General features: G+C 49.8%; 1 protein-coding gene across 7 annotated transcripts in view; it reads right to left on the reverse strand.

The window, feature by feature from the left end:
- LOC105470567 (phosphatase and actin regulator 3) overlaps nt 1-27,267 on the reverse strand; it is a 270,600-nt gene that overhangs the window by 159,036 nt on the left and 84,297 nt on the right. The window contains exon 1 of one of the 7 annotated variants that reach the window (XM_011722672.2): nt 12,133-12,219. The exons of the other annotated variants lie outside the window; for them this stretch is intronic. The gene's annotated coding sequence lies outside the window, so the exon portion shown is untranslated. Of the gene's footprint in view, nt 1-12,132; nt 12,220-27,267 lie in introns of those variants that run through there. 7 annotated transcript variants of the gene reach the window in all.

The following is a 27,267-nucleotide window of genomic DNA, read 5'->3' on the forward strand; positions in this document are numbered from 1 at the left end:
ATACACAAAACACATACTGTAGGGTTCTGTGCAGGGATCGGAGGTTGGAACTGAAATTGGATGCTGGACTTCCTAGCAACTCCAGTGAAGAAAGAAACATGATCACTGACAACATTCTCAGAATCCGGAAGATAAAGCCAACTAGGCTTTTCCAGTACTACCAACAATATGGTCCTGTGGTTTCCCATAAAGCAGATGTTTGGGATGAAGAAGAGGATGTCCTTAATGCTAGTCCACCAGGGATAAGGGGGAGGGGCTTACATGGTCCCAAATGACCCCAAACATCCATTTGGTCTATTCTCACTCCTCTATCCTGCCTTCCACTAGAGTCCTCTACAAATTTGCCTTGTACCACTTTCATGATTTTTGTCATATATGCACACGTAGCTGCATGATAATGTACATTATGTTTTAAGGCAACTCACTTTTTGCCCCTAAATAATCTATTAAAGAAACTTTACATCTTGGCTCTAATAGGAAAATCAGAATAAATATCCAAAAATATTAAGTGGCCACAAAATAAATTGCAATGGAAACAAGTCAGTGTAATTCCATTCTGGCAAGACATTGTGCCCATCAAGGGTTCTGTGCCTGAGGCTGCTCTCTGCTTGTTAGAAAAGAGAAATCATCCAATATCACCAGTCAGTGATGCATGAGCCACAAACTACAACTTTCTCCTCCATATACAACCACACAACTGAAAGATAATTCACAGGGGAGCATCCAGCAGACCACAGGATTCTGTGAAATTCAAAGCCCCACGTGATGTGATTTTCTTCTGAAACAGCGCTACTCAAAGCGTGTCCTAGCAGTGTCCTGCTACAGTGCCCATCTGGAAAGTGTTTCTTGCTGGCAGCTACAAGATAAGTATCTGTTCCAGGTACCAGTCCACAAACCTTCTTCTCTTAGGGGTGAAGTGTGAAAATGTTTCTCTACACATTAATGAAATTATCAGTTTGCAACAGATTGAAAATTGTTTAAATGGGCCCTATTTTACAGACGGTGTGAAAAGCACTACTCCAAAATCATCTCTGACACCTCCTGGAGGCTTCAGTCCACACTCTGGGAAATCAGGATCCTCTCATCAGTTTCAGTAAATTTTGGTTTCGGTAAAGTTCATGAGTCTACTGCATTCAACTGATACTGGAATAAGCTAGATTCTTCCATTTGCTAGCAAACACTTCCTGTGCCCTACCTTTCTTCTTATTAACTCAGTAGTGTTCTCTTTCATTCCATTCTATTCCACTTTTTGAAAACTACTTCAAGGTAACAACATCACCCTCATCACCACAATCACCACCATCACAATCACCACCACCATCATCACCACTACCACCACCATGATCATCATCACCACTATCACCACCATCATCACTACTATCACCACCATCATCACAGTCACCACCATCATCATCACCACTATCACCATCATCACCACTATCACCACCATCACCACCACTATCACCACCATCATCACAATCACCACCATCATCACCAGCACCATCATCATCACCACTATCACCATCATCACCACTACCACCATCATCACCACCAGCACCACCATCGTCACAATCACTACCATCATCACCACCACCATCATCATCACCACCATCACCATGATCATCATCACCACTATCACCATCATCACCACTAGCACCACCATCATCACCACTATCACCACCATCATCACAATCACCACCGTCATCATCACCACCACCACCATCACCATCATCACCACTAGCGCCACCATCATCACCATCACCACCATCATCATCACCACCACCACCATCATCACCACCACCACCACCATCACCATCACCACCATGATCATCATCACCACTATCACCATCATCACCACTATCACCAGCATCATCACCACTATCACCACCATCATCACCACCATCATCGCCATCATCATCACCACCATCGCCATGATCATCATCACCACTATCACCATCATCACCACTATCACCACCATCATCACAATCACCACTATCATCATCACCATCACCACCATTATCACAATCACCACCATCATCACAATTACCATCATCATCATCACCACCACCATCACCATCACCATCACCACCACCATCATCACAATCACCACCATCATCATCACCATCATCATCACAATCACCACCATCATCACCATCATCATCACAATCACCACCATCATCATCACCATCATCAAGGCAGTTCACATTTACGTAGAAATGTAATGTGGTGGGCATTGGCACTGTTTCAGGACTTTAAACATAACTGAGTTATTTAATCCTCCCTCTAACTAGAAAAGGTATTATTATTACTCCCATTGTATAGTTGAGGAGACTGAGGTATTGTAGCATAAAATGAAGTTGGCCAAGACACTTGGCTAATAAATACTAGGGGCCAAGACCACATGTGTGCAGTTAGGCCCCAGCTCTATGCTCTTGGCCACTCATCTCATTCCCTTTCAGTCTCACTCAATAACCAACAAAATGCTGTGTCCTAGGAACTGGATACCTTGCAGGGTCTATTAAAAGATACGAGCTGAATTCCTGTCTTTAAGGTGGGCACCTTATAAATTCAGAAGGAAAACCCTCACATAGTAAAAGTTAGGTATGGGGTGGAGCTCACCCCCATGCCACATGAATGAAAGAGTCCCTCATATCATGGTTCAGCATCTTTGCATTATTCATGCTTCATTCCTGCATTCATTCAGCCAACTGGCAGTTACCAAGGGCCTCTGGTCCAGGCAGTGTTGATGCAGTGCAGGGGACAACAGGCAAGGCTGCCCCCTCATGATGGGCAAGTTCTGGTTGGGCGAAGCAGAACCCACCAGCAGACACCATCAGGCCAGACTCTGATGGGGAATGTGAGGTGGGGAAGCCACTCTAAAAGGATGGTCAGAGAGGGCTGCTCTCAGCAGGTGACATTCAACCTGAGCCCCAAAAGATAATGGGCTGACCAAATGGTAAGGCAGGGGACAAGTGTCCTGAGACGGCATGGCAGAGGCAATGACCTTGAGGTGGGAGATGGTCTGACAAGTTCCAGCAATGTGAGCAGAGGCTAGAGTGGCCGGAACTCCAGGATCAACAGGAAAATGGCCATGGCGGCAGTGAACCCTCCTGGAGCATTCACCAACCTTGTGCTGGGTGGTATTCTCAGCACTTGAATATCTCAACGTTCAGAACAACCCTACCAGGCAGGTCCTTTCACCACCACCATCTTACAGCTGGGGAAAATGAGGAACCAAGTCATAAAGCAAGCATGCGGTAGAGCCAGGGTTCAAACCCAGGCTGGTAGGGTCTCCCAAGTCCATGCTGCCAGCCACCTGGCTATGTGGCCACTGTTCCCCAGGAATGGAAGACAAGATGAGGAAGGCAGGCAGGATCTCAGAGGCTGTGGTCCAGGGGCAATGGGAGGCAGGGACAGGACAAAGTCTGATATGCATTTCAGGATGCCTTCCCAGCTACTGGGCAGGAAGGGGGCCACAGCACTGCAAGGCAGAATCAGGGACCCAGCAGGAGGGGGGTGCAGGGTCCCAAGAGCAGGACAGTGGCAGAGTAGCCAGAGGTGGGTGAGGTGGGGAAAGAGGTGGAGGTGGTGAGTCAAGGTTTCATGAAAGAGGGGGCCCTGGAGGCACAAGTAGAATTCAGAGAACTCAGGAAAAGTGGGCAGGACACGCCAGACCAAGGGACCTGCAGAAGCAAAGGAGTGAGAGCTGAGCTACGGGACATGCTGAGCCATGAGACATGCTGAGCCACAGGACATGCCGAGCCATGGGACATGCTGGGCCATGGAATGAGTCGGACTCAGTAGCCTGGAGCCCAGCAGTTTGTGTTCAGCAGCAGATTCTTTCATCCTCACAGCCCTTCATCTGGCATTTTCAGAGCATCTCCCAAATACCTGCATAATTGTGGGCACAATGTCATAAGAGCTCAGCAGATCCTCCTCTCCAGGGGCTCCCAGCCCAGGGAAGGCGTCAGACACTTCTGGATTCCTGCGGATGAGGTTGTGGAGGGAAACTGCAAACTCACAGTAGGAAGGACCTCAGAGATCCAAAATCCCTTCTCATGCTGAGAGAAGCCTGAGTCTGTTTACATGCTTCCTATGACAGCAGACTCCCTCCCTCACCATCATCCCAGGGTAGATTGCAGATAACATGGACAACTCCCATCTCCAGGCAAAAAGTACAGGAGTATCCTTGCCTGTCTCCAGACTAGCCACAAAGAGAAGGTTCTGCAAAGGCCCCTCAGCACCAAGGCCACCTCCAGGCCTGGGCAACCTGAAGCAAAACCCACCAGCTGAAATACACCGTGAGCACACACCAGCTCTTTGCTGCTTCATTCTGCAATGAACAAGGTCAATCCTGGCTCACCAGGCATTTGAGGAAAGCCTGTAATGTCAAAAAGGGGCCCCAACATATAAACTGAAAAAAGAAACCGCCCCAAAGAAAGATATTATTCAGGAGCAGACTACTTAATTTTAAAAATATGAGCCCTAATGAGAATTCTCAGAGACAAAGCCTGTGCCCAGAGGGAAGTGAAACCAACCCACTGGTATCCTTTTATCCCTCCCAGCTGGCTGCAGGGCCACATCCTAGAACGATGCAGGAAAAATCCCATCCTTTCTTTCAAGGTTGTCATCCCCCAAGTCTGTTCTAGAATAAATAGCCATTGCCCCCCTATGCGTTCTTGCAAATTGCAGTTTGCCTTTCAGAAAACACACGGTCCTAAAGCAAACCCAACGTCCAGCAGAGGGTCAAGTTGGACCCCAAGCTTCCTTCTTTTATCCACTATAATGGCTGCTCAGCTCATCATCTCCCCAAGGGCCAGGCACATAAGAGGGTAAGAAGGTGACTTCAAGGGATTCATGGACCCAGGACAAAGCAACAGAAGCTAATTTCTTGTCAATTTCCCTCCCATCTTCCAAGAACTTCAAAAGGAGAGTGTTAGTTTGGCATTACGATGACCCTGGCATCTGACACTTGCTGATCTCTGTGTTTGGATAATACAGAGGACCCTCTGGCTTGAAATCCTTAGTGAGAGACTATGCCTAACTTGAACTAAATGTTGTTTTGTTGTCATTGTTTTATTTCATGGTTACCTTTTATCAAAGGTAAACAATATTGGATTTCTACTTAAAAGTGCAACATAGAGATATCCTTTTAAAATTACTTTAAATTAAAAAAAAAAAAAAAGACCTGGTTTAAAAGAAAGTATTTGGCAAATTAGACCACAGGTGGCAGACAAATGACTAAGTTAGGGAGAAAGCGCATTAGCTCACATTCAGCTTCTACTCAGCTGCGGCCTCCCAAATGCACAGCTCCAGCCCAAACCTCTCTCCCAAGCACAGAGTTGTGCAGCCAATTGCCAATTTGTCATCTTTGCATGGATGTCAAGTAGATGCTCCAAATTCACTGTAGCCAAAATTGAAATGCTCTCTCCCTGAAACCTGCTCCACCATGGCCTTCCCCTCATAGGCCAGGACCAACGCTCTATCCTTCTGGTACTCAGGACAGAACCTGAGAGTCCTCCCTTGAAACTCCACTGTCCCTGTTTCCCCATCTGCTCCCTCAGCCAACTGCATCATTCCACCTTCTAGAAGTGCCCATGTCCACACCTTCACTGTGGCCAGTCAGCATCATCTCCCGCCTGGATTGCAGCAATGACTGCTAGGCTGGTCAGCCCCCTGGGCACTAGTCAGTTCTCAAGTTATCTGATGAATCATAATTAAATCTCAAACCCTCCAATGCCCCCCCGCCCCCACCATCACACTCGGAGCAAAAGCCCAAAGGCTGGCAGAGGCCCCTCCCTACGATGTCCCTACTTCTCTCCCGTCTCCCTCCCCAGCAATCTCACGTGACTCCAGCCACCACAGGCTCCTCCTCCCTGTTCCTGGAACCCACCAGGTAGGCTCTTACTCAGGGCATCTTCACTGAAGGTTCTCTTTGCCCCGAAGGCTCTTGCCTCAGATAGCCACATGGCTCACTTCCTCACTGCCTTCACGGCTTTGCTCAAATGTCACCTCTGTAATGATGCCAATCCTGACACTCCATGTAATACTCAACTGTCTACCGCCCACCACATTTATACCTTCTCTTCCCTCACCCTACTTCTCCTGTTCATTTCCCACAACACTTATTATTAACATGCAGGACGATCCCCTACTGGTTACAGGTGCCATTCATTGTCCTCCCCCACTAGCATGCAAGCTCCAGGAGGCTTTGCACACTGATGTTCCAGTGGCTGGAACAGTTTGCACACACTCTAGGGACCTCAGACTTTGGTCCCATTAAGAGGCCTGATTTCTTTTCCTTTTTTTGAGACTCTGCTGCCCAGGCTGGAGTGCTGTGCCATGATCTTGGCTCACGGCAACCTCTGTCTCCTGGGTTTGAGCGATTCTCCTGCTTCAGCCTCTTGAGCAGCTGGGACTACAGGTGCGTGCTACCACACCCAGCTAATTTCTGTATTTTTAGTAGAGACGGAGTTTCGCCATGTTGGCCAGGCTGGCCTCGAACTCCTGGCCTCAAGTGATCTGCCTGCCTTGGTCTCCCAAAGTGCTGGGATTACAGGCATGAGCCACCGTGTCTGGCCAAGAGGCCTGATTCTTTTTTTTCTTTTCTTTTCTTTTTTTTGAGACAGCGTATCGCTCTTGTTGCCCAGGCTGGAGTGCTGTGGTACGATCTTGGCTCACCGCAACGTCTGCCCCCTGAGTTCAAATGATTCTCCTGCCTCAGCCTCCCAAGTAGCTGGGATTAAAGGCATGTGCCACCACTCACAGCTAATTTTGTATTTTTACTAGAGACAGGGTTTCACCATGTTGATCAGGTTGGTCTTGAACTCCCGACCTCAGATGATCCGTCCGCCTCAGCCTCCCAAAGTGCTGAGATTACAGGGGTGAGCCACCATGCCCAGCCCAGAGGCCTGATTTCTATCAGAGTCTGCTCCTCACAGGACCTGGGCAAAGATCTTTGTAAATCTGAGCTGGATACCTGAAGCTTATGAACATTAAACTTCTCCTTGTTGTCTCAGCCTCCCTAACAGTCTGTTATCTGTTTGGCTCTTGAGTATATGGCATGCTTTGTTAATACTTTTTTTGATTTGTGTCATCTACCCATTCGATTAACCTGCCAAGTGGGTGAGGCAAATGTTGAAGACTCAGAACCTAGGATGGAGCCCTGTGGCATTCCTTTAGAGATCCTGGAGTGGTCACTGCCACAGTCAACAAAATGTTTTACAAATTTTTTGGACATGTGAAAAAGTAGGAAAATATAGTATAATGAACAATCACATGTACTCTAGACTCCACAACTCTTAACATCTTGCTGCATGTCTTTAGTATGAGTATGTATGTATGCACATGTGCACATGTGTGTATGTGTGGAATCTCCAAGACAACCAGCCCACAGAAACAAATTAGGATGGGCAAACTTTTTCTGCAACAGGCCAGAAGTAAATATTTTCAGTTGTGTGGACCTATGGTCTCTGCCTCAGCTACTCTGTTGGGAAACAGCCAGAGAAGTGTGTAAGTAAATGGGTGTGTGTTCCAATAAAACTTTATTTAAAAAACAAGGTGGCAGCCTGAAAATCCTGGGAAAATGATAACTGGCACATGATTCAACTTCTTCCTGGGCAGATGCCACAGCATCCTGTAGGGTAAACACACCTGACATCAATATTTTAAGCACACCCTTAGAATGACATTGTATGACAGATGCACCTGAATGTGTGTTCCAAACTAGGGAATCCGGGAGTGGCCCACCCAGAGATCTGTTCCTATCTATGATGAACATCTGAGCCTCCGTCCTGTCCTGTGGAACACGGGCCGTACAGGGGATTGAGGCCCTGAGGTTTGGGTTACTATCAGGGGTGTCCAATCTTTTGGCTTCCTTGGGCCACATTAGAAAAAGAAGAATTGTCTTGGGTCATACATAAAATACACTAACACTAATGATAGTTGATTAGCTAAAAAAAAAAAAATCTCATAACACTTTAAGGAAGTTTACAAATTTGTGTTGGGCCGCATTCAAAGCCATCCTGGGCTGTGTGAGACCCACAGGCCTCGTGTTGGACAAGCTTGGGTTACATGAAGGTTGCCAGGTGGAGGTTGTTAGGGGTGGGTGCTAAGTGAAAATGCTGTATACACTGCATGATGTTTGCAGGCGGTTGCAGTTGTGGTTTTGTTGCCCTGTCTGCTGCCACCGGACTGTAGGAAGGTGGATATGTTGTCCAATCTGCTGCCGCTGGACCATTTCTGAACATTAAAGCAGTTCTCCTATCCAGCCTGCCACCACCGGATCGTTTCTGAACATTAAGGCAGTTCTCCTGTCCAGCCTGCCACCACCGGATCATTTCTGAACATTAAAGCAGTTCTCCTATCCAGCCTGCCACCACTGGATCATTTCTGAACATTAAAGCAGTTCTCCTATCCAGCCTGCCACCACCGGATCATTTCTGAACATTAAAGCAGTTCTCCTATCCAGCCTGCCACCACCGGATCATTTCTGAACATTAAAGCAGTTCTCCTATCCAGCCTGCCACCACCGGATCGTTTCTGTATGTTAAGACAGTTATCTCCATCCCGCCACCACTGGACTCTCTCCCCTGCATGTAAGTCCCTAATAAAACTGCATGTCTTGTTTGCTGGCTCCAGGTCTCTTCTTTGGCCTCTTGAACCTGGTACCTTCCCTACTGAGGTTAATGGGGTTCAGCACAACACATCCCCACACGGAACCCTTCTGGACCAGAGTCCTCTGACCCAGAAACACCAGAAGATAGGAGGTGGGGACACGAAGAAGGAAGGAGGGAGGGAGAGCAGAAGAGAGGGAAACCAGGAAGGAGGGAGTGAAAGAGAAGGGAAGGGAAAGGAGGAAAGAACAAGGAGATAAAGGATCAGGGAGAATGGAAGGAAATGAGAACTCCCAAAAGCAATGCGTGTGCTTGATATGGTTTGGCTATGTCCCCACCAAAATCTCTTCTTGAATTGTAGCTCCCATAGTTCCCACATGTTGTAGGAGGGACCCAGCAGGAGGTAATGGAATCATGGGGGCAGTCTCCCTCATACTATTCTTGTGGTAGTGAATAAGTCTCATGAGATCTGATGGTTTTATAAGGGGAAACCCCTTTCGCTTTGTCCTCATTCTCTTGTCTGCTGCCACGTAAGACATGCCTTTCACCTTCTGCCATGATTGTGAGGGCTCCCCAGAGGCTTAATGTGAGTCCATTAAGCCTCTTTTTCTTTATACATTACCCAGTCTTGGGTATGCCTTTATCAGCAGTGTGAAAATGGACTAATATAGTGCCAGTGCCCACGCCACCCAGAGCAACACAGCTGTGAACATGTGGGTGATCTTGATTTACTCACTATCATGTACACACACAAGAAAAGCTGTCCTAAGCCCTATTATTGTGTTTACCATGTTAATATGATGTTTATTATACAGAAAAGTATTAGAAATAGAAATAGTATGAATTTAGAATAGTATGAACACCCATTGTTTCAGCAATTAATATTTTGCTGAGTTTTGTGTGCGTGCATGCACATGCACTTCACTTATGTCTGTGTGTGCTGTTGGCCATCTCAAAGTAAGTTGTCTGAGTCGTGATGCTTCATCCTCCCTAAATAACATCACAGCATCGGACACTGTCAGGAGCCATCCTCTCAGTCAGCTAATTTTATTTCAACTTTAATTTCTTTTTCAATCAAGTCCATCTTCAACCGCGTGGACAGGATACACAACAACTGAAAATCTCCTGCTCCACCATCTGTATATTTCTTAAATTGGCTCTCTGGACGTAGGCATCGTCCACCCCCTAAATATTTACCAACCCTCCGCCATGATCTCCATCTGTGATTCAAAGTGCAGTGCTGGACCGGCGTCAGCATCACCTGGGAACTTGTGGAGATGCAGATTACTTGCCCCCCACCTCCCTCTGCCGCACCCACCCAGACCTGCTAACTCAGAAACTCTGCCAGCGGGGCTGCAATCAATCGCCTTTGTAACAGCCCCTCCAGGTGCTTCTGATACAGGTTCCCAAGATGTGAGAGGCACTGCTTGCTGCCTTCTGGTCCAGCAGGAGGAGGAACAGTGCCTACCCTCCAGGTGCTCCCGGCCAGGAAATTAGCAGTAGAAAGAAAATCAAAGGATCGCTTGTGTTCTGCATCTTTTAAAGTTAATTGATAGTATCATAACTTTCCCCAAATAACAACGATATAATATGCTCCAGCAAGGAGCATATTTCTGCCCCACAAAACACAGATTACAAAACACAGTAAGCGCCGCAAATAAATGAGATTCAGCTGCGACATGTCGAATTATGTCAAGATGCAAGGAAGAAAGGAAGCTAAAAATAGCAGCACAGGCTCAGCACCAAGAGTCATCAACCTCAGGACTGGAGAGAAACTGCCTCCAGCCACTCCTCGGGTCCTAAGAGGCCCTAGACAGGAGGAACGCGCTCCCATCCATATGTCATGTGCCTTCATGCCAACAACTCCACAGTGCAAAGCGTGTGGCTCCCGGGGAGGCAGGAGTGAGCAGGCTGCTCTGAAGAGTGGTATTTTATACTTTAAAAATAGAATTTCTGAGCATACACGATATGAACAGTCACCCCACAAGCAAAACTACTGTATTATATAACGACAACGTGTTGAAGCCCTGTAAGCCACAGCCTGAAGGTGTATAATATAGACTCAGGGCTTGACAGCTTGGCAACCAAAGAGTTAATACCCAAAACATACAGGAAAAAATCATCTGTATCTATTTCGTGTAGACAGAGAATTGCAAACTGCCAAGCTACCTATGGGCTTGGCTCAGGAACGGAAGAAAATGTATGGGAAAGAAAGAGCGCATTTTCATACTGGCCTATTATTTCAGCTTATGGTGTAAAAGTTGTGAGATTAAACAGCAGTAAATTTGCAGAACATCTTAGTGGGAATGCTTACTTCTGCTGAGAGTTGCACCTAGGTGACAGCCGAAATGGTGGCTCCAGGACTGCGTTCCTCTGATCCTCTCCTTAGTTTAACAATATACTCTTGATTATTTCTGAATGAACCTCACCATGGATTTTTCTGATTTGTTATTCTTAGATTGTGTATGTGGTTACCATCGTTATGCATGTGCATAATTCCGTAATTCCTCCTCAAAGAACAACACGCAAACCACACTCCACAAAAGGACTTAATTTCCCATATTTCCTGTCCTCTAAAAAGAAAGCAAGCATTTCAGGGGAGGGGGTTTAACATTCAGACAACCTCTGCTGAAGTCCTTGGGATCCTGAATTGCCATTTTCCACTGGGTCAAAAAATAAAATAAAACTTTGCAGCTTAAAAACACAGCAGGCACCTTTGGAAACCAATGTTGCTTCCAAGAACTTAACCATGACCCATATTAACACTTAGAATTCACTTCTCCGTCTCCTTCATGGGCCCCCAACTACAGACATCCAACTGTACTGGCAAACCATTTTTCAGAACCAAAAGTCCACAAATGATACTAAATGTACAACCACACAAAAGCCAAGTGTGCCCTCTCCCTCACCCACACCCGCACTCCCACCCAGAGTTCAGTGGTGGCGATCCCGGCAGGACAATGACTTCTGAGAGTGGAGCATATGTTCCTGGCAGTAAATGAAGGCATCAACCTCCACCGTGGGAAACCGCCTCTACTTTGAATTTTTACAAAACCTGGCTTAGGAATAGGACACCATGCAGTCAAAATGCACATCAATGACAATCTATTATTTCCTGGAAACGATCTTACAATCTAGAGACAAAAAGGCATCCGAGTGGAATTTTTATTTTTAGCCCAGAAGTAATAGGTTAAAATAACATTCACATGCAAACAAAAGACCTGCGTGGCTCTTTCTGGACTCTGTGGCAGAAACCCAGGGCTGATCCTGGTCTGACCCCTTAGACACATAAAAATGACCCATCTGTGGCTCCAAGAGGGGCAGCCCCCATGCCTCACCCCAGCCTCCAAATGCAGTCATCTGATTCAAGGAAAAAAAAAAAAAAAAAACAAAACAGTCGTTCTCCTGGGGCCCTGCTGCTGCTAGAATTTGCAAACCCTTTGCCTTTAAGAAGCCTGCTCCCTAAACAGAGTCCCTGCCCTCTGCCTCACCAGAGACGTGGGGCAAAGCAACTCACCTTATGGTCACAGAGGGATCCTGGACGAAGGGCTTCTTCGTCTTCCCCAGAACCCCTGCTCTCCCCGCGGGCTTCTGGAGTCTTTCTCTCAAACCTCCCTGAAAGGTCAAGATTGGCAAAGAGCCCCCACAGCCTGGCGCTCTCACTTGCTCCTGGGGACCAGCTCCGCTCCCTGAGAAAACCTCCAACCCGGCACAGCACTGCAATTGTCAGGAAGCTCCTGTCTGCGTTTTGGGGCTGAACACCATTATTATCTGTAAACATTTTAAAATATAGATGTGCAGGAGGCAGAGTTGGGGCAGGGGTGGGGGTGAGGAGGGCAGCCCAGGGTCTGAGTGTCTGGCTCAGTAGATCAAGTGCTGGCCCCCAACAAGCCTCCCCTCTGTTCAGGGACAGGTGCGTGCTCCTCTCCGTGCCCGAGATGTGTCACTCAGCACTGCCAGAACACTGCATAGGCTGGCATCTGGCCAGAGCCTGGCAGAAACCACCTGAACCAAAGCCCTAAATCCCATCTACAGAACCCACAATGGCAGCAACTTTTCCTGGCCTTCGGCAAGTTCCAGGAACTAGCGGGACTGGAGTTTTTCTTAGGGCCCTCTCTTCTCCTTCCCCTGCTTCCACTGCTACCACGATGACCTTGGTGACATGGGGCAGAGGGGACCTTGGCCATGCAGAGTCCTGAGGCAGCTGCTGAAGTCTTAGATCAGGGAGGCTGCCTGGAGCCAAGCCCCAAGGAACCTCAGGAGACAAGGAGTCTGATATGCAACCTGAAAACAAAAAATGCTGAAGCCAGGGACCCTTGGTGCACCTTTTTTCCAGGCCCAAGCCCAGGTGGCAGACAGATGGGAAGGTCAAGACCTAGGCTCACCTGTAGCCCCAACGCCGGCTGCTGCAGGTATGTCTGTTGCTGGCTGAGGTGCAGGAACAGAGGGTCAGCTTGGCAGGGGCCCGGAGCAGGGCCGGTGACATTCGGGACCACACAATTCTCTGTGGTGGGGGCTGTGCTGTGCATGGTAAGAGGTTTCGCCACATCCCTGACAGCTACGTGCTAGAGGCCAGAAGCACCCTCCAGCCCAGTTATAACAACCAGAATGTCTCCAGGCACTGCAGCGTCCTCTGGGGGGAAAATCACCCCAAAGAGAGAAGTGCTGCTGGCAAGAAAGACAGCCGTAGGTCTGAACCAGGACCACCACTCCATAACCATCTGAATTCAGGCAAGGGAAGTCACCTCTCTGACCCTCAGAGACAGGGGTCATAGCCCAGAGCCAGGAACTGAACGAATGAAGCTTTGCTATGAAGAGGCAGTTGCCCCCTGACACCATAGGAGCCCAGATCCTGCCTGCAGGCGATGGGGGAGCTGGACTCAGATCCAAATTCTGCTCCCAACACATTGTAGTGGGGGCATCTCTCCCCTCTTCTGTGTACCCACCTGTACAATGGGGTGCCCTTCCCCGGGGATGGTGTGACATGAGCTAAGAGAGCTACCCAAGTGTCTATCACAAGGTACAGTCTCAATATGATTAGCTGGGAAGAGGGAGCAGGACAGGGAGGAAGAGGGGTAAGTTGAGAGGAGGAGGGGGAAGGGAAGAGGGAAAAGAATAGGAAGGGGAGGAACAGAGAGGGGGAGGAGGAGGAACAGAGGGGGAAGAGGAGGAACAGACAGGAGAAGGGGGAGGAACAGAAGGGGGAACAGGAGAAGGGGGAACAGAAGGGGAGGAACAGAAGAAGGGGGAAGAACAGGAGAAATAGGGGGACAGTAGAAGCAGGGACAGGAGAAGGCAGGAATAGGAGAAGTTGGGGGACAGGAGAAGGGGGAAGTGGAGAAGCGGGGACAGGAGAAGGGGAACAGGAGAAGGCGGGAAGAGGAGAAGGGGGAAACAGAAGGAGGGGGAACAGGAGAAGGAGGGAACCGGAGAAGGGGGGAACAGGAGAGGGGTGAACAGGAGAAGGGTGGAACAGCAGAAGGGGGGACAGGAGAAGGCAGGAACAGGAGAAGGTGGGAAGAGAAGAAGGGGAGAACAGGAGAAGGGAGAGGAACAGAAAAAGGGGGGACAGGAGAAGGTGGGAACAGGAGAAGGTGGGACAGAAGAGTGGGGGAAAGGAGAAGGGGGAACAGGAGAAGGAGGATGAAAAGAAGGGGGAACAGGAGAAGGGGTACAGGAGAAGGGGAAGGAACAGGAGAAAGGGGAACAGGAGAAGGGGAAGGAACAGGAGAAGGGGGGACAGGAGAAGGGGAAGGAACAGGAGAAGTGGGGACAGGAGAAGGGGAAGGAACAGGAGAAGGGGGGACAGGAGAAGGGGAAGGAACAGGAGAAGTGGGGACAGGAGAAGGGGAAGGGACAGGAGAAGGGGAAGGAACAGGAGAAGCGGGGACAGGAGAAGGGGAAGGAACAGGAGAAGGGGGGACAGGAGAAGGGCAAGAGGGCAGAGGGGGGCAAACCCAAGGGCAAGAGTCAGAGCCATGCCCCCCACCCCAGCACTGCCTGGGGAAGCACATTACTTCTGAACATTCTGGGGGCGTTAGTCCATATTTAGGGTCTCTGGGTCTCTAAACGCAGCAGCCACAGACTGTCTCGACAAATTGTTTCCACCTGTTAGAAGAGGTCTTGCCCTTGCTAATGACACCTTTAAGTGGGAGGTGGGAGGGAGTCGGCCCAGGACATTGACAGCTGAGGCTGGCTCCTGGTTCCTGCCCCTTGTCAGGGTACAGAGAATAAAAAACCGAAATCTCAGCTGAATTTCGCCAGAAGCTCAACTCATGGGGCAGGCGGGTCTGGAGACCAGCTTGGGATTTCCTGGCCTTCCCAAGCTTCGGGGCTGCTCTGCCAGGGGCTGCACTGAAGTCCTAGCAGCTTGATCCCGCCTCCCTGTCAGGCTCTTCTCCCATTCCACTGTGCAGGTCAGGTGAGGAAACCAAGGCTCAGAGAGGCAGACTGAGCTGCACAAAGCTACCCAGTTCAGACACAGTTGGGAGGGGTGCAGATACCACTTGGTCCACCCCAGGCCTGGCTCTGACCCTCTGCAGCTCTGAGGCACTGACATCCAAGGGCCCTGAGCTCACTGTCCCAGCCCAGAGACAGTCCCAAGACAGCACCAAGCAAGCCTGGGTACAAGTCAGAATCCTGGGGCCTCCACAGGATAGCAGGGTCCCCAGGGTCACCATCCCAGCTGCCCGTGTTCCCTTGTGTCCGGGAGCCCCAGGTGTCGCCAGGCCAGCTCCCAACCACCTGAGCACTGGCCACATTCAGGCCCCAGAAGCCCGGCTGTAAGCAGGTCTAAGAGAATCCAAGGCCTGCCTCTTGCCGTGCTGCTGACCTGGACGGGGCAAACCGCAGACACCCCACTTAGCACTACACCGCTCCGCCATCAGGAGGAGATCCTGTGTCTGGTGCCCAATGCCTGTGCTTCATGAGCTCCTCACTTTGATGGGGGCTTCCAATACCAGGTCTTACTGAAAACTTAAAACAACAGGCCACAGGGTGAAGGATTCTATTCCCATTCTACAGATGAGGAGACTGAGACCCAAAGAGGCTCAGCCAGGAAGAGAGGGCTGAACCCAGTCTGGGGTCATTCCTGCCACGCCCACAGATAAACTCTGAGAAGACACCAAATAAATTGAGGTTGTCCCAGGAAGATGCTCCAAAAGCTCCAAGTCTATTCAAATCCACAAACTACACAGCCTCACACACTGGAGAGACACTGAGGGAAGTGAGGCACCCTCCTGCCTCAGACTGTTTGCAGCTCACCGTAACAGACACACCCAACCCACAGGCATCTCCTCTGGGCTCTACGTCCAGGGCCTCTCTCCAATTCCTCCCCTCCTCACCAACCCCACCACCGCAGCCTAGGCCAAGCCCCACTCACCTCTCTTGTCTGGAAGCCCCCAGGGGTCTTCCCACCCTGGAGTTCATGCACCAAAGGGCGACCACAGGCAACTTCCTAAAACTTTGCTGGGGGGTGTGGGGTCAAGGGAGAGGATTAACCCGACTCGTAGATGAGGAGAGAGACAGTGGAGGGGAGGAGGCTGCGAGCTGGGGGTCGGGCACGCAGTGGTGTCTCAGGAGACCCCAGAACCACACTGCTGAGTCAGGATGGCGCTGCTCATGCACGTTCGTCAGGTTCCACGTGCCGAGTGCAGACATTAAACCACTTAATCCTCACATCCTTAGAGGTTGCCCTATTCCTCTCTTGATGTCCAGATGAGGAAATTGAGGCTCAGCAGGGCAAATGACCCACCCATGGTCACACAGATGGATTCCGCAGCCCAGATCTTAGACCCCATGGCTAGGGCCTCTCCGAACATCAGAGCTGCAACCCTGACCACTGAGTGTGATTCTACATGCAGGCCATGGCATTTCCTCCCCATCTAGCTGAGAGAGGTGCATGTGAGGATCACGCCACTTTAGAGATGGGAAACTAAGGCTTGGGGAGGCAGGAAGGTCAAGGGCAAGGGCAGCATTGAGACAGGGACTCAGGGCACTGTGACTCCAGCGCAGGGATCCTCAGCCTCAGCAATACTGACATTTGAAGCTAAATGAAGCTTTGTGGCAGGGGCCGTCCTGGGCCCTGTGGGGTGTTTAGCAGCGTCCCTGGCCTCTCCCCACGAGATGCCAGTGGCACCATGCCTGCCCGCTGCGACAACTGAAAATGTCTCCAGACAGTGCCCAAACTGCCCACATTTGAGAACTGCTTCTGAAAGCTGTGGTTAGAGCCAGGGGACTCCAGACCTCCTCAGGCCAGAATCTCTAGCTGCAGCCTGTTGGGCCACATTTCAGAATAAAGGAGGATCCCTTTCAGCACGTTCCTCGTACCTACAGTTACTCCCAAGGACCAGACGCAGATGTCCTAGAGAGGCCAGGCTGGATACACAGGTAAGTAGGTAACGTGAACCAGGTGTGAATTCTCCGTGCAGGTGGTCAAGGGTTTGGCCTAACTGGAGAAGGCAGGTCCTGCCTAAAGCAGGCAGCAACCACACAGCCTGGCAAGAGCCATGGCCAGTCCGTTCCTTCATTAAGTGGATGGACCTCACCTGCCAGGCACAGTGCAGGCCCCAGAGACAGCCAATATCACAGCTGGACAATTCTGTCCTCATGAACCTTCTAGCCCGGCAATAGCCAGCAGTACCCGAGCTCTGAGTTTTTCAAGCCAAGCCAGAAAGAAAATCCAGATGTTGGTGTAAAATCTCCCTACTTTTAAATGTTGGTTCAGTGAAACACACAAACACTGTGTTCAAACCAACCAAGTCCGCAGGCTGACCTGGGCCCACAGCCACCTGTTTTTGACCTCAGGTTTCTACCTTTCCTTTCCACCAACTAAAGCAGAGGAGGGCTAAGCCACCTCCCAGCACTGCCTTTGAACTCTGTGGCTTTCAAGCCAGACCCATAAGAGAAAGAACGCATCATCGCTTTGGAGAAACCAACTCTTACTCTAACCCTTCCCCGGCAAGGAGAGAGGAGGCTCACCCGGCATGGAGCCGCACCCCCCGCCTTCTTGTCAATGCACAGATGGTCACAGCCCCACTTGCCCAGGCCAAGGAAGCCACTTCACCAAGGCCCAAGGAAGGCCAAATATTCTGGAAATCCCCCTTCAGTTGGCTCCTGTGATTTTCCATGACGGGAATTGATGCTAAATGAAGAAAAAAAGCTCAGAATAAACAGAAGGAGAACCACATGGCTCTCTCTGAAACCAAATGCTCTCTCCCATTGGACCAGGGAGGAGCTGAGGAGGGGGTGGGGCAGCCTCGCAAGGTTGCCGAGAAAGCATGAGCACATGAGCGCAGAAAGCATGCCTCCAGTCCTTGGTCTGGGAGGAGAAAGTACGAGATTGCAGAGGAGAAGTGGAAAGAACATTTAAGGTGCTGATGAGCAACGCCCAGGAGATGGCAGTGAGAGTGGGAATAAGTGCCGGATTGGGGAGGCGTTCTGGAGACAGAAACCACAGGACCATCTGGGTCTATGGACCTATAAGCAGCCAAGTGCAGTAGAAGATGGAGCACGGAGCAGGCTGTAAACACAAGCACCACGTGCTGTCACAGGCCCAACAAACACAAGCTTGAATGCTCCCTCTAGGAGACCTTAACAGTAGAAAAGCCTGGGGTCTTCCCAGACCTTCCAGGATGGAAACAGTAAAAGTGCCTGCCCCCCAGCAGATGCCTGTCCTCACTGACCCTCCAGAGAAGGTCAAATGCAGAGAGAACACGGAGGCTTCAATGTAATTGAGAATGCAGGCTGGTGGACGTGTGTCCACATCCTGGCCATTCACATGAGCTTATTCAGGGCAGGGGACGACTGCACCCTGGGAGGCCAAGTGAGGCTTCTCAAGGACGAAAGAGAGGTTTCTGCCTCAAAAGGTGGCCCCATCTCCAGCTCTTCAAAGGTTCATCACAATCCACCCATTTCTGAACTTGACCCAGACCAGTGAAATCCACGGCTCTGCACCCATTGCCCTCCCCAGAAAGACACCTTCCCAGTGTCCACATCTGAAATGGCACCCGTCACTCCTTCTTCCCTGTAGCCAGATCCATTTCCCACCACGTGCATCATCACCGATGTCATGGTATGTATTAGTAGCTATTTGCTGTTGGTCATCCGCTAGAGATCAGAAGAAAGAACAGCGTCTAAATGACCCCCACTAGAATGGGACCTTCCGTGATGGCAGGAGTCTTATCTGCCTAGTCCACAGATTCATGAAAATGCCTTGCACAGCACCCCAGACTTACTAGGCACTCGATAGATATTCACTGGGCACATGAAGAGATGAATTAATGAACTCTGCAATTGACAAGCAGACAGTTATATCAAAACAAGAACGTTGTGAAAGGCAATTTAGGTTCAAACAATTAATAGAAACAACACAAATGTCCCTCAACTGAAGAATGGGTAAACAAAGTGTGGTGTACCCAGACAGTGGAATATCATTCTGTCATAAAAAGGAATGGAGGGCTGACACATGCTACAACACGGATGAGCTTCGAAAACATGATGCCAAACGAAGGAAGCCAGTCATAACTGCCACATATCGTGTGGTTCCATTTCTATGAAATGTCCAGAATAGGCAAATCTAAAGAAACAGAAAGCGGATTAGAGGTGGCCAGGGGCTGGGGGAAAGGAAAATGGAAGTGATTCCTAGTGGACACAGGGTTCTCTTTAGAGGAGAAGAAACTGTTCTACATTTCACCACAGTGATGGCTGCAAAACACTGCTCATATACTCAAAACCATTGAACAGCACACTGCCAACGGGTGAGCTGCGTGATATGTGAATTCTCTCTCAATACAGCTGTTACCGACAGAATTAAAAGAAAACTTTCAAGGCAGCTTGGCCACGGATCAGATTCTCCTCAGATGGAGGCCACTTCCTGAGTATAAGAAATTAGGCAATGAGGAAAAGCAGCACTGATTATTTTAAGTCCCCAGGGGTAGTAATTGACCCCATCTTCAGTAGTCAACACAGTCTTGAGACAGGGAATGCTGAGAAAACTCCTCAGTGCTGAACTCCTCCCTACTCCACACCGGGGGTCACAATGAGGGCTCTTCCTCCAACCCTAGGGAGTAGAGACAGTTCTGGTCCCCATTTTACAGCTGCAGAAACTGAGGCTCAGAGAGGTCGAGCTGCCAGGCTGAAGTCACACAGCTTGCAAATGGCAGAGGCGGCATCTGAAGACACATCAGTCTTATACTAAAACTTAGGCTTTGGGCCAGGCACAGTGGCTCACGCCTGTAATCCCAACACTTTGGGACGCCAAGGTGGGAGGATCCTTTAAGGTCAAGAGTTCAAGACCAGCCTGGCCAACACGGTGAAACCCTGTCTGTACTAAAAATACAAAAAAAAAAAAAAAAACAACAACAATTAGCAATTAGCTGTGCGTGGTAACGGGCACCTGTAATTCCCACTACTTGGGAGGCTGAGGCAGGAGAACTGCTTGATCCCAGGAGGCGGAGTTGCAGTGAGCCGAGATTGCGCCATTGCACTCCAGCCTGGGCAACAAGAAAGAAACTCCAGCTCATAAATAAATACATAAATAATAATAAAAAAAAATTAGGCATTGAATTGTTCTGTTGAATTGTCATCTAAGGCACATGTCATTTCCTGAACTGCCTAATTGGAAGGAGGTTTGAGGACCTGGCCTAATATGGACAAAGGGTCCTATAGAGAAAAAAAGATGTATCTTTAATGGGGGAGAGCTTTGTTCCCAGGAAACAAATTGAAATGACATCTGAGCAAGGAGTCGTATCTGTACAGCCCCTGCAAACCGTGAGAAAGACCAATGACCAAATGAGGCAGCTCATTGTTGCAGGAAGAAGAGCCTGGAGCCTGTGTACAGGCGTGCATGCCCACCTCTAACCCCGTACAGGCGTGCGTGCCCACCTCTACCTATGTACAGGCGTGCGTGCCCACCTCTAACCCCATACAGGCGTACGTGCCCACCTCTACCCGTGTACAGGCATGTGTGACCACCTCTAGCCCCGTATAGGCGTGCGTGCCCACCTCTAACCCCGTACAGGTGTGCGTGCCCACCTCTAACCCCATACAGGTATATGTGCCCACCTCCAACCCTGTACAGGCGTGCGTGCCCACCTCTACCCCTGTACAGGTATATGTGCCCACCTCTACCTGTGTACAGGTGTATACACCCACCTCTAGAAAACTAGCAAAACCAACTGTGATTCTAGGAAGAAGAGCAACTTTCCTAGCACTGCCCTTGTGGCTTGCCCTGCGGAATTCACTGCTTACTTCCAGCCAGTGATTAAGTAGGAGATCTTAACTGGAAAGCAGGAGCAGTGCCTGAATGACCATCACACACACCTGCCCCTCCTCGTGACACACATCTGCTTAGACAGAAAGGCCATCCACAGCACAAGAGAAAGGAAGCAGGACAGGAAGCTTTTCAGGACTTCCTTGGCAATGGAGCCACCTCTGTATTTCCACCCCCTCTCTGGTCTGAAACTTAAGCCCTGGAGGCAGGCTGGCCTGGAAGGAAAATCTGGTGAGTTGTGATGAAATCAGGATTCTGCATGAATTTCTGGGGACAGAGGAACGTCAGAAAAATCCCTTCTGTCTTGTAATCAGAAAAGCTGAATTTACGTGGCGAGGGTGCCCCTGCTTTGTTTCCTGTGATGTTTAGGGCCCTCTATGACAAGGCCTCACATGTTCAGGATTCACAGCTTAGACCAAGGGTCTTCAAGTCACATACATGAAAAGGCAAGTGGGAGGAGTCGATGAAGGAGACAATGCGATGGGCTAGTTGGGAGGCAGAGCACACTGGAGCACACGCCCTGGCAGGGCCTGCTGCTTGTACTCCCGTTGTGGGAGCCCCACAGGTCACCGGGCTAGCCATGCCCACTGGGCTAGAGGGTTGGTTGGTTTTTTACTTTTACTTCTGACGTTATTACCTCAACCTCCCCTGCCTCATGCTCTGTGATCACCTCATCTCACCGTTAACCCATCCCAAGACAGAAGAGAGAGGTTTAAATGACAACCTGGGGACTTACAATAGAATATCAAAACCCTGAGCAATGGAGGCACCTCCAGGCTGAGATCTCCAGGTGGTCTGTGTCCCATGTTACTTGTCAGGACCGTCAGCACTGCTGTGCCTCGGCTGGGCACCTTGGACATTGCTCCACAAGCATGGGTCTCTTTGTTGGTCAATAAATGACCCTCAAAGGTAATGAAAGGGAAGTAGTGCTGCAGTTTCATGTGATAATCAGATTTACTGGTTTAAAGATTACACCATAAGGACCAGAAGCCCATTCAGACCAGTTTGATCAGAAGGGGCGTGATGGGACTTCTCTGGATCTCAGGGCACCTGGACCACGAGCCTGCCCTGCATGTCCCCTTCCTCTCCGGGAGCGGGAGGCGCCCCTTCTTCAGTCTGCATGTGGGAATCAGGTTTCTCTCCCTCTCTCTGTCCCTGTCTTTCTCTCTCTGTCTCTCTAAATGTCTCTATCTCTCTCTCTCCCTCTTTCTCTATCTCTCTGTCTTCGTCTCTCTCCCTCTTTCTTCGTCTGTCTCTGTCTCTCTCTCCATCTTTCTGTTTCTCTTCCTTTCTTACTCTCTCTCCCTGTCTCTCTGTCTCTCTTTGTCTCTCTCTCTACCTCTGTCTCTGTCTTTCTCTTCCTCTGAAATTGAGCTCCTTCTGCTCCAACTGCCCATAGCTCAACGTGCCCACAGCTCAGCTATCACAGAATGGTAGCCCCAGGCCCTGAATTCACCTGACATTCCAGCCCTGTGCCTTTCAAGCAACCCCTGATGCTATGTCTAACCCTGTCTTCCTGTAAAATAGAGCAGTGGCCTGGTTTAGGTAGGGTGGGAGAGCGCAGACTCACAGGGCGTGTGGGGCTGTGGTTTGCATAGAGTTTAACAGGAGATGTGGGTCAGGGAAGAGATGGCAGGACACAATGCCTAGGTCTGCCTGGAGCTAACCCCGTGGGGTGCCTTCACACACCAGCACATTGATGTCCATCGCTTTTATTTCCACCTCAGCCACAGAAAGTCCAAGTAAGGAGAAGGCTCAGGCCGCCATGCCTCCCTGCAAGGGACCTCCAGCAGGCAGATGGAAGCGGGACAGACCTTCATAGCCCCCTCCATCCCTAAGTCCCAGTCCCTGGGCCCCAGCCCTCTCTGGTCTCTTCCTCCTCACTCAAACCACCTTTGTCAAGCCCTCCAAACTCTTCTTGATTGTCTCACTGGGCCCCAGGAACCTCCAAGCTACTATTGACAAACTCCCTTGTGTCCAGATCCTCTCTACCAACTGTGCACTTGAACTGCAATCGGATTTTCCTCCTTTTATGGTGGATCTGGAGCCAGGATGGACTGACTGGCCTCATCTGTGTGTCCTCTGCTCGGTCGACCCCACATCCCTCTGCTGCTGTTCGGCAGCCCCTCTTTCTCAGAAGCTCAGAACCTGTAATTCCCAGCTCTGTCCCTCACTCGTCCTCATCCTGGCTACCCCCTGTGGCCACTGGTGCCCAGCAGCTGGCTTCAGTCTCCTTAGCCATCTCCTGGGTTGCCCAATGCCCACAGAGGGGGATCCTTGCAGCCCCCTGGCATCATGAAGCCTTGATGTCCTCAACACCAACCCCACTCCTGATAACCATAACCATGGCCAACATAGAGTTAGCCTGTGGCGGGTTCTGCACTCCCCACACATAAGAATGTAAGCCTCTGAGTCCCACCCTGCACTCAATCTTCCCGCCCTTCATCACCTGAGCCTCCAGTCCATGCAGGCTCTCCCTCCCCTCTCAGCCCCTCTGCAGGCTTCTCCAAGTGTTGTTTCCATCCAATTCAACCCAGACCCCCATGGGCAGTACTTCCAACCAGCACCTAAGGTTCAATCACTCGCTCAAACTCCAGCACAACCTCACTGCCCCTACCATCTGCTTTTTCTTATTTCTGCCCCCAAGTATATAGCTTAAAATCTGCTGGGAAAAAAAATCATAATATGACAAACTCATTTTACTTGGCTTGAGCAAGGTGCTAAGGACCTTCGGGTTCTTTAATTATCCCCAGATGATTTTCTGTCCCATTTCCCAATTCTCATAGAGGTGCAGTGAAATCAAACACCTTTGAGTATTGCTGGTAGCATCACAAGTCAGCATGGTCCTTCCGAATGGCAATCCTGCATCATTTCTCAAAAAGCACAGGGCATTTAACCGTAGACATTCGTGTCTGAGAATCTATCCTGAAGAAAGAGTCCTAGGTAGAGAGAAAGCCACATACTTGAAGGATTTCCTGCTATATTAGTAATCACACTGAAAATGGTGAAGACTTGAAAATCTGCAACACAAGGGGAACCATTAAGGAAGTTTTACTACAGTGGGTATTCTACTGAAAGACTGCTTATGTCTGTAGTTTTGAAAATAAAACTTCAATTTAGACCACTTGGAATAAATTATTTGATTTGATTATAAAATAAAACCAAGTAAATCAGGCGCAAAGTAAGCATATTATACTATTAGGGAAGGAGACAAGAGCAAGTGCCTAATTCCTGTGAGAGGGTTGAGATCGCAGAAGGGGCCAGGAGAATCCTGCACCCAGCTCGCAATGGATACTGCACGCACATTCGCTCTCCTCTGATGAATCGGACAGAAGGCTTCACAGACAAGGTCAGATTTCAGGGGCTGACTTGTGAAAGGTGGCATCTGGCAGGTCGGCAGAAGACGTATGGTGCCCCCAGTGAGGGGTGGAGGTGAGACTTGAACCAAGGTCTTAACAACTTTGCCACACTGAGATACACAAAAGGATTGGCAAGCAGCCCTTTGGCTTTTGCCAAGGCTGTGGAAAATGTATTGAAGCTTGGTTATGTGATTTCTGCCAGCAGTGAGGCACTGGCTTCCCGGGATCAGGAGGGGGATGTCTGGAGTTGGGAAAGGGGGCATAGGAGAAGGTCAAGGCTGCGGTCCAATGGGGAGTGAAGCCAAGTATGATCCTGGGGACCCAGACAGGGTCAGCATGTGGTTGAAGCCACACCAGGAAAGGGCTATGAGAAGCAGCCCTGGAGGAGCCTCCAGGAGGGTGGGAGGACAAGGTCACAAGGAGGCGGTGGCAGGCAGGACTGCAACCTGAGTAGTCTGCCCAAGGTTCACTTGGGAGGCAGAGCCATTCTGCTTGATCCAAGGAACAAGGATATGGCCATGGAGGTGGGTTGCTGGGAGAATTTGGAAACAGAAAGAGAACAACTATGTCTCCAATGTCTCTCAAAATTAAAAGGTCCTTATAATCACTCCTTTTGTGGATTGCTCACTACCTCATCTCCTTCCTGTGGGGAAGCCTACTGTTTTTCTTACCCATTTGTTAATTACTTATCCATCTACCACCACTTTCCCAGTCTACTAAATAAAGACTATCCTTTTAAGAACCTACAGTTAAGTGTGGTTTTCTCCCCTAAGTGTTTAGGAAAGTGGGAGAACCACAAGAAAACAAGCAGTTGTCAATAATTTATGCTAAAGAGGAATGTGGACGTTTCAATATGCATCAAAATCTTGGACACTCTTGTTGATGTGTTTGGTAGAATATACAATATAATCTTTACACATAGCGCCTTCAGTAAAAGTAAAATAAACAAGCAAGCTAAACAGACTGGTTCTTTGCCAAGCATGTGCAACCATGCTATGAGTCTTTCCACAGCCTTGTTCCCAAGTGTTTTCATCTCCATTGCACAAGGAAATAACTTCAGCTCAGAGAAGCCCAGAGCCCTCCTCAAGGCCACCACACAGCTCGAAAGTGGCAGCACTGGGATGACAGTCCAGGTCAGCCGGCCCCAGAGCCAGGGAACCACCTGCACGCGGCATCACCGGTCAGCCTACTCTGCGTGAGGGCTCAGTGTCGACACGCCATAAAAAGCACACAGCCCTTACTAACCTGAGTCACTGTCGCTGGGCTACATGTCAGTTTCACAAGAACGGCTTTCACTAAGTAAGAGGGAACTGAAACATTTTCAGTCTCATTTGTTAAAAACAGACAAAAAACCTGAAAAGACCTGGGGGTTTCACTAGGTCTGGTCACCTCACTTACTCACACATCCGTGTGTGTTTCTGATTCAGTGGCCCTGATGTCCTTCTGCTGGCGTCGGTCTGTCCTCCACGTCTCCACCCAGTTGCTACAGCCACCTGGAGCCATCCTTAGCAAGTCTGCCTCCCTCTCTGTAGCAGGTTGAATAGATCCCCCCTGCCAAGATTCATGTCTACCCAGAACCTTGCCTAGAAGTAGGATTTCTGCAGCTGTCATGAGTTAAAATGAGACCATGCTAGCCTATAGTGGGTCCTAAACCTAATGACTGTGTCATTCTAAAAGGAGGAGAGGATGTGCAGAGACATGCACAGTAAAGGCCAAGTGAAGGTGCCCAGAGGCTGCGGTGACACTGCTGTAGCCCAGCAGGGCTTACAGCCCCCAGACGCGAGAAAGGCCCTGGGGCATCCTGCCCCAGAAACTTTCCAGGGCAGGTTTCAGCCCTACTGATGCCTTGACTTCAGACCTCTGGCCTGCAGAGCTGCGAACGGTGAGGGAACACATCTCTATGGTTTTAAGCCCCCGGTTTGTGGTTATTTGTTACAGCAGCCCTAGGAGACTCATACTCTCCTTCACTCTCCCTGTGAAGTCCGTCACCAAGTGGAATGAATGTCACCTCATGCATCATTCTGGGTTAGTCCAGTTCCCTCACCCACTCCCCGTTTCCAGCCCAGGACTGGCCCCCAGCACCTCCTGCCTCAGTGATTGCAGAAATGGCCACCCTGCCCTGCACCCCCTGCCCCCTCCAGCCCCTTTTCCTCCAGAGGGCTCTCTTTAAAAAGCAATAGAATCATGTCACTCCCTACTGAACAGTTCCAACTTCTTCCCTTTTGTTTTAAGGATAAAATCCCAGTTTCTTCACAAAGCTACAAAGCCTCCAGGATGCAGCCTCTGAGATGTGCTCTCTATATTAGCAACATGCATGCTTCCCCCTTCCCCACCTTCCAGACTCATGGGCCTTTCATTGGTCCATACATCCTGCTCTCTCCTGCTCAGGACCTCTGTCTAAAACACCATCCTGCTCCACGTTCCTCTCCACCTCTCATTCCTCATCTAGGGAACACTCCCCCACTGCAGGTCTCAGGGTAACGGCTGCTTCCTCATAGAATCTGCCTCCGTGTCCCCCACCCCACCCCAAGCTAGGTCAAATCTCCCTGCTAAATGCCTCCACCATATCCTAAGCATCTTCACAAACACCCATGTGTCATTTCTTGTCTAGTGTCTGTCTCTCTCAAACTATATGCCCTTGAGGGTGAGACTAGCCTCTTGTTCACCACCACAATCCTGGTGTCATGTGCGGTGCCTGGAACATAGCAGGTGCAGACAGATTTGGGGTAAGAGAATAAATGAAGGAATGAATGAATGGTCTGTAGCTGCACAAAGAGTGCCCTTCGAGCACGAAGACCATGTCTCTAAATGGTCTCCTGTGCAGCATCGAATACAATATTCCACCGTGAGTTCCTTTCACAGGGGCCCGGAGAAACCGATCCAATCCAAGGCATCCCACAAGGAGATCAGGAGCCGCAGCAAGCAGCCCTGCCACTAGCGGTCACCCTGTGGACAAGAGAAGCCAGTAGAAATTTCATTTTTCGCACCACCTAACTGCCAAAGCCAGTCGTGCATACAGATC

Source organism: Macaca nemestrina, chromosome 15 (genome assembly GCF_043159975.1).
Source record: "Macaca nemestrina isolate mMacNem1 chromosome 15, mMacNem.hap1, whole genome shotgun sequence".
Lineage (NCBI taxonomy): Eukaryota > Metazoa > Chordata > Mammalia > Primates > Cercopithecidae > Macaca > Macaca nemestrina.